The sequence below is a fragment of the Engraulis encrasicolus genome, chromosome 23, assembly GCF_034702125.1.
Source record: "Engraulis encrasicolus isolate BLACKSEA-1 chromosome 23, IST_EnEncr_1.0, whole genome shotgun sequence".
NCBI classification, from domain to species: Eukaryota; Metazoa; Chordata; class Actinopteri; order Clupeiformes; family Engraulidae; genus Engraulis; species Engraulis encrasicolus.
Genome location: NC_085879.1, coordinates 20,053,891 through 20,060,594, shown reverse-complemented (window position 1 = coordinate 20,060,594; position 6,704 = coordinate 20,053,891). Strand labels below are relative to the sequence as shown.

Genomic DNA, 6,704 nt, shown 5'->3' with positions numbered 1-6,704 from the left:
CCTTAGAGAGGACATTAGTACTCCGGTACAACGTGTAATTATCTTCAAGAATTCATTACGTGTTGCTTCTTCACTTTCACTTATTTTCATTCATCAGCAAGAGTTTACTACCGCTGCCATAGAAACAGGCACACGCAATCAGGACCCCACGTCAAAATAAGAGCACAAACATGTCACGCTGCATTAAAAACACAGACGTGCCGGCAAAACACAAACAAACAATCAACTTTAGCTTCACTTTTCATGACAGGTTATTCTCTCTATGTCGGTTTAAAACTGGGGGCAGAACATACACCACACGCTGTCTACGGAGAGTGCAGAATATCCTGCGCGACAGCCACCATCCTGCCTATCATTTGTTCCAACGGCTACCCTCAGGTAGAAGGTACACGTCCCTTCAGAGCCGCACTAAAAGACTGGCCAACAGCGTTTACCACCAGGCCATTACACTTTTGAATTTGCAGGACTGCTGAAGAACATTACTGCCTAAAATGTTATCCATCTATCCTTTGGAGACATGTCTGTGTGTGTGTGCGTGTGTGTGTGTGCATGTGCGTGTGTGTGCGTGCGTGCGTACCTGTGCACGCGCGCATGTGTGTGTGTGTGTGTTGTTGTTGATGGCCCAAGCACAAGTCTTGCAGGTCTTATTTGAACTTAACTGTTTTTCCTGCACCTCATGCACTGCATTGATCTTCCGTAATCATGCTCAGATGATTGACATGTGCAGGTCAAATAGACCTGTAGTTCTATGCATGGAATATAAAAGTGTCGAATAAAGTTTGTAACATCGCCTTAATGTAGCCTCTGTGAGGATGGGCCCGCCTTCGTGTTCAGCACAAGAATGTGGCGATTGTGGCGTACAGTAGTCCAAAACCCCAAAAACTGAATCATAATAACCCTCTTTTGGAAACAAGACAAAGGCAACTGAACTATGGGATAGGTTTGGTTTATTAAGAAGTATTTAAAGTTTTTTTTTTGTTTTTTGTGTTTTTTGTTTTTGTTTATTAGGAGTGTTTAGGGAAGATAAACCCTATATTTTATTATTAAAAAAGAAAACATATAATGTAAGATAAAAAAAAATTGATGATGTCAAGCAGCAGAAAAGCAGAGAAGCGTCATCTCCATCCATCCAGCCAAACTAGGTGCAGCCTCACCCCTCACTCACAGCCTGTAACAAGTCAAGACAACAAAATGAACATCTCTACTCCAGCTGTGACACTACGTATTTCACACAGAGGTGTTACAACAGATGCATGTTTTTGTCTCAGATCACATTTCATTCATTACCTTGGTCATTCCTGATGGTGTTCAGGCTCTCGACCTTGCAGGGTGCGACTTTTGTACCCCTCCTGAAAATCTAACAGCGTGAAAGAGACACCATTTATTTACTTAGTCCAAATATAATAAAACACGCACACACACATACCGAGAAACATACATTTGAATGACTATTCATTTATTTTCAGTCATTGTTAACAGTGTCATGCCAGCAACATACTGTCTCACCTTCAGTGACAACTTTGGCATTTTGAAACAGGACCAGCATCCCACATTCTCCTTCTTCATGTCAGGGCCTTTATAGGACAAATGATACATAGTCATACTTGTGAGTTAAATTATAGGTTATGCCTGTCCTACATGTCCCATGGATAATGCAGAGGAGATGTCTGACGTTTCATTTGGGAATTTCTCACATTTTAGCTTATTAGGCCTACATGTCCTCATGAACCTACCTGTTTCCTCATGGCCAGAGCTGCGGTTTCTGTTGAACAGGTGAAGCAATGATCCAATCTTTGGCTTCTGAAAGAGAAGGATGAATTATGAAACTATTGTGAAATAATCTGTAAAAATACTGTATTGTGGTGGAGTGCCACAATAGCGAGGGACAGGATGGTACAAACCACCAACTAAGTTATAAAACAATGTGCTTAATGAATTATCTACCTTCAGCTTCAAAGTCATCTTTAACATGCTGGAGAACAGTCTTCTCTCCGCCCTCTTCTCAACGTTCTCGGCCCGTTTTTCAACTTCTTCGGCAGTGTTGCGGGCCATCTTCTCTTCCTCCAGCTGCATCATTTTTATTGCATAGGAGACTGCCCACTCTGCAGCGGCCAGGGCCTGCGCCTTTCTTTTTTCTTCAATTTCCTCCACTTTCTCTATCAAGGCTGACATGATATCTGTCACCACCGATGCCACGATCTCTTCACTTTCTAACATTTTTGCTGCTTTTAAAACCTATGAATGAAAACCTGATGAATGAAAACCTGATGAAGCTCACACAATTCTACAGTGCTGTGAGTAGTATATCCACCCTTCAATTGAAATGGAATGGTCCCATTATGACATCATGTGTTGCATCATAACGATTCTTGAATAGAACTCTGACTGTCTATTCATGAACTAATAGCCTACCTGCTTAATGGTTGTAGGCTACAATCAATATGCCTTCTTGATGGTATGCATTTATATAGGCCTATATATATTTAAAAAAACAGCAGCAATTAAAAAAGAATGAATAAAAATGTGTCCACAAAGGCAGCACATGCACATGATGTTCTGACATTTGATGGCCCAAGCACAACTCTTACAAGTCTTATTTCGTACTACATAAACAGACTGTTTTTCCTACAGCTCATGCATTGATCTTCCGTAGTCATGCTCAAATTGTTGACATGTGCAGGTCAAATAGACCTGTAGTTCTATGCTTGGACACAGATGCAGTGCTGGCCTTGGCCGTTCGTCAAACGCCTAGGGGGCGCTGTGCTGTCATGACGGGGATCCGGGTTCAAGTCCGGCCCGGTATCATCTTCCAACCCTATCCCATCTGTCTTTCGCAAACATATTCTGCCGGCATCTTCAGGTGTGCTTTCATAATAGAGGCAAAAAGCCCCCAAAACAGTCCTGCTAATAGGTCTATGTGCACAGAAGGCTATTCCATAACATGTATTCCTGTTGGGCAAATAATATGAACTTTGTGTGTATGTGTTTGTGCATATGTGAGCATGAGTCAAGTCAAGTCAAGTCAAGTCAGCTTTTATTGTCAGTTTCTTCATATGCACAGGTCATACAAGGAAAATGAAATTACGTTTCTTTCTCTCTAGGACATAGAGATTCAGAGGACTGACATCAAAGTGCAAGACAGGACAAGTAACACTGATGGACCAATAACAGTAAAGTGTCCTGGGGCACTCACATCGCCTCTGCTGTTCTTTGTATGACCAGTGCATGTAAAGAAATTGACAATAAAACCTACTTGACTTGACTTGACTTGACTAGGAAGCTGAGGAGCTACCACATCCCCAGACCACTGCTGGTGAACTTTTACAACTGTGCCATCAGCAGTGTTCTGACCTATGGGTTCCTAGTGTGGTTCTCCAGTTCCTCCAAAGCAGATCAGCAGGCACTCCAGCGTGTGGTGAAAACAGCAGGGAAAATCACTGGAATGCCTCTCCCGGAGATTAGTACCATCTACACCACACACGGTCTACGGAGAGTGCAGAACATCCTGCGCGACAGCCACCATCCTGCCTATCATTTGTTCCAACGGCTACCCTCAGGTAGAAGGTACAGGTCCCTTCAAATGTTATCCATCTATCCTTTGGACATTTCTGTGTGTGTATGTGCGTGTGTGTGTGTGTGTGTGTGTGTGTGTGTGTGTGTGTATGTGCGTGTGTGTGTGTGTGTGTGTGTGTGTGTGTGTGTGTGTGCGCGCGCGTGTACGTGCGTGCGTGCGTACGTGTGCGCGCGCACATGTGTGTGTTTGTGTGTTGTTGTTGATGGCCCAAGCACAAGTCTTGCAGGTCTTATTTGAACTTAACTTTTTTTCCTGCACCTCATGCACTGCAATGATCTTCCGTAATCATGCTCAAATGATTGACATGTGCAGGTCAAATAGACCTGTAGTTTTATGCATGGAATATAGTAGTGTCGAATAAAGTTTGTAACATCGCCTTAATGTAGCCTCTGTGAGGATGGGCCCGCCTTCGTGTTCAGCACAAGAATGTGGCGATTGTGGCGTACAGTAGTCCAAAACCCCAAAAACTGAATCATAATAACCCTCTTTTGGAAACAAGACAAAGGCAACTGAACTATGGGATAGGTTTGGTTTATTAAGAAGTATTTAAAGTTTTTTTTTGTGTGTGTTTTTTGTTTTTGTTTATTAGGAGTGTTTAGGGAAGATATAAAACCTATATTTTATTATTAAAAAAGAAAACATATAATGGAAGATAAAAAAAAAATTGATGATGTCAAGCGGCAGAAAAGCAGAGAAGCGTCATCTCCATCCATCCAGCCAAACTAGGTGCAGCCTCACCCCTCACTCACAGCCTGTAACAAGTCAAGACAACAAAATGAACATCTCTACTCCAGCTGTGACACTACGTATTTCACACAGAGGTGTTACAACAGATGCATGTTTTTGTCTCAGATCACATTTCATTCATTACCTTGGTCATTCCTGATGGTGTTCAGGCTCTCGACCTTGCAGGGTGCGACTTTTGTACCCCGTCTGAAAATCTAACAGTGTGAAAGAGACACCATTTATTTACTTAGTCCAAATATAATAAAACACACACACACATAAACATACATTTGAATGACTATTCATTTATTTTCAGTCATTGTTAACGGTGTCATGCCAGCAACATACTGTCTCACCTTCAGGGACAACTTTGGCATTTTGAAACAGGACCAGCATCCCACATTCTCCTTCTTCATGTCAGGGCCTTTATAGGACAAATGATACATAGTCATACTTATGAGTTAAATTATAGGTTATGCCTGTCCTACATGTCCCATGGATAATGCAGAGGAGATGTCTGACGTTTCATTTGGGAATTTCTCACATTTTAGCTTATTAGGCCTACATGTCCTCATGAACCTACCTGTTTCTTCATGGCCAGAGCTGCGGTTCCTGTTGAACAGGTGACCCAGTGATCCAATCTTTGGCTTCTGAAAGAGAAGGATTGATCATGAAACTATTGTGAAATAATATGGAAAAATACTGTATTGTGGTGGAGGGACATAATAGCGAGGGACAGGATGGTACAAACCACCAACTAAGTCATAAAACAATGTGCTTAATGAATGATCTACCTTCAGCTTCAAAGTCATCTTGAAAATGCTGGAGAACAGTCTTCTCTCCGCCCTCTTCTCAACGTTCTCGACCCGTTTTTCAACTTCTTTGGCAGTGTTGCGGGCCATCTTCTCTTCCTCCAGCTGCATCATTTTTATTGCATAGGAGACTGCCCACTCTGCAGCGGCCAGGGCCTGCGCCTTTCTTTTTTCTTCATTCTCCTCCACTTTCTCTATCAAGGCTGACATGATATCTGTCACCACCGATGCCACGATCTCTTCACTTTCTAACATTTTTGCTGCTTTTAAAACCTATGAATGAAAACCTGATGAAGCTCACACAATTCTATAGTGCTGTGAGTAGTATATCCACCCTTCAATTGAAATGGAATGGTCCCATTATGACATCATGTGTTGCATCATAACGATTCTTGAATAGAACTCTGACTGTCTATTCATGAACTAATAGCCTACCTGCTTAATGGTTGTAGGCTACAATCAATATGCCTTCTTGATGGTATGCATTTATATAGGCCTATATATGAAGAGTTCAGATGCAAAACCCCCTAAGTGCCTTTTCAGAAAATAATCTTAATTCATTTTTATTTAATACAAAGCTATCAAAATTGCATATTTTTACATTTTATTTAATTAATATAACTATTTATATGTATTATCAAGTACATGAATGTAAACCAATCCAACAACAGGGTTCTCGAAAAAATATAGAAGTGCAGGTCTTCAGAAATGGAGTTAGGGGGTTTTGCATCTGAACTCTTCATATATATATATATATATATATAAAAACAGCAGCAATTAAAAAAGAATGAATAAAAATGTGTCCACAAAGGCAGCACATGCACATGATGTTCTGACATTTGATGGCCCAAGCACAACTCTTACAAGTCTTATTTCGTATTACATTCCTACAGCTCATGCATTGATCTTCCGTAGTCATGCTCAAATTGTTGACATGTGCAGGTCAAATAGACCTGTAGTTCTATGCTTGGACACAGATGCAGTGCTGGCCTTGGCCGTTCGTCAAACGCCTAGGGGGCGCTGTGCTGTCATGACGGGGATCCGGGTTCAAGTCCGGCCCGGTATCATCTCCCAACCCTATCCCATCTGTCTTTCCCAAACATTTTCTGCCGGCATCTTCAGGTGTACTTTCATAACAGAGGCAAAAAGCCCCCAAAAAACAGTCCTGCTAATAGTTCTATGTGCACAGAAGGCTATTCCATAACATTTATTCCTGTTGGCAAATAATATGAACTTTGTGTGTATGTGTTTGTGAGCATGAGTCAAGTCAAGTCAAGTCAGCTTTTATTGTCAGTTTCTTCATATGCACAGGTCATACAAGGAAAATGAAATTACGTTTCTTTCTCTCTAGGACATAGAGATTCAGAGGACTGACATCAAAGTGCAAGACAGGACAAGTAACACTGATGGACCAATAACAGTAAAGTGTCCTGGGGCACTCACATCGCCTCTGCTGTTGGGAAGGCCCAGCAGCGCCTTTTCTACCTGAGGAAGCTGAGGAGCTACCACATCCCCAGACCACTGCTGGTGAACTTTTACAACTGTGCCATCAGCAGTGTTCTGACCTATGGGTTCCTAGTGTGGTTCTCCAG

General features: G+C 41.9%; 1 long non-coding RNA gene across 1 annotated transcript; it reads right to left on the bottom strand.

Annotated features, from left to right (window-relative positions):
* Positions 1 to 936: 936 nt before the first annotated feature.
* LOC134440130 (uncharacterized) lies at positions 937 to 2,323 on the bottom strand. Its single transcript, XR_010032913.1, has 4 exons — positions 1,945 to 2,323; positions 1,507 to 1,800; positions 1,288 to 1,357; positions 937 to 1,168 (listed from the first exon to the last, which is right to left on the bottom strand). It is a non-coding gene; the product is annotated as an uncharacterized LOC134440130 (long non-coding RNA).
* Positions 2,324 to 6,704: the final 4,381 nt, after the last annotated feature.